Source organism: Suricata suricatta, chromosome 1 (genome assembly GCF_006229205.1).
Source record: "Suricata suricatta isolate VVHF042 chromosome 1, meerkat_22Aug2017_6uvM2_HiC, whole genome shotgun sequence".
In the NCBI taxonomy this organism is placed as follows: Eukaryota; Metazoa; Chordata; class Mammalia; order Carnivora; family Herpestidae; genus Suricata; species Suricata suricatta.
The window spans coordinates 51,280,183-51,280,583 of record NC_043700.1 but is presented as its reverse complement, the minus strand read 5'-3'; positions in this window follow the sequence as shown (position 1 = coordinate 51,280,583).

Genomic DNA, 401 nt, shown 5'->3' with positions numbered 1-401 from the left:
CCCTGCGCGCGCGTGCAGCGCGGCCGGGCGCTCTCCTGCGAGTGGGCGGGGATGAAACTGTCCAGCCCACGCCGTGTCACCTGGGGCCGAGCGCTCCGAGGCGCCGAGCTGCGCGATCTTTGCCTTGCTGACTCGCCGCCCCGGTCACGGCGCCCCTCGGCCGCTGGCTGAGCGGCTGGCAGGAAAGCGAGAGAAGTTATTTCTAGCAAAGGTTACCCTTAGTGACCTAAAGACCACCCGGGTAAAAGAGAGGAGGAGGAGCTTGGGAGGGAGCCGGGTGTCCTCTTCCAACCCTCGGGTCCTCCTGTCTCTGCGTTACCCCCCCCCCCCCGCACCCCGAATCAAAAACAAAAGCAAGCAAACAAAGCAAAATTTTAGGGGTGTTGTTCTCTGTCTCAGGC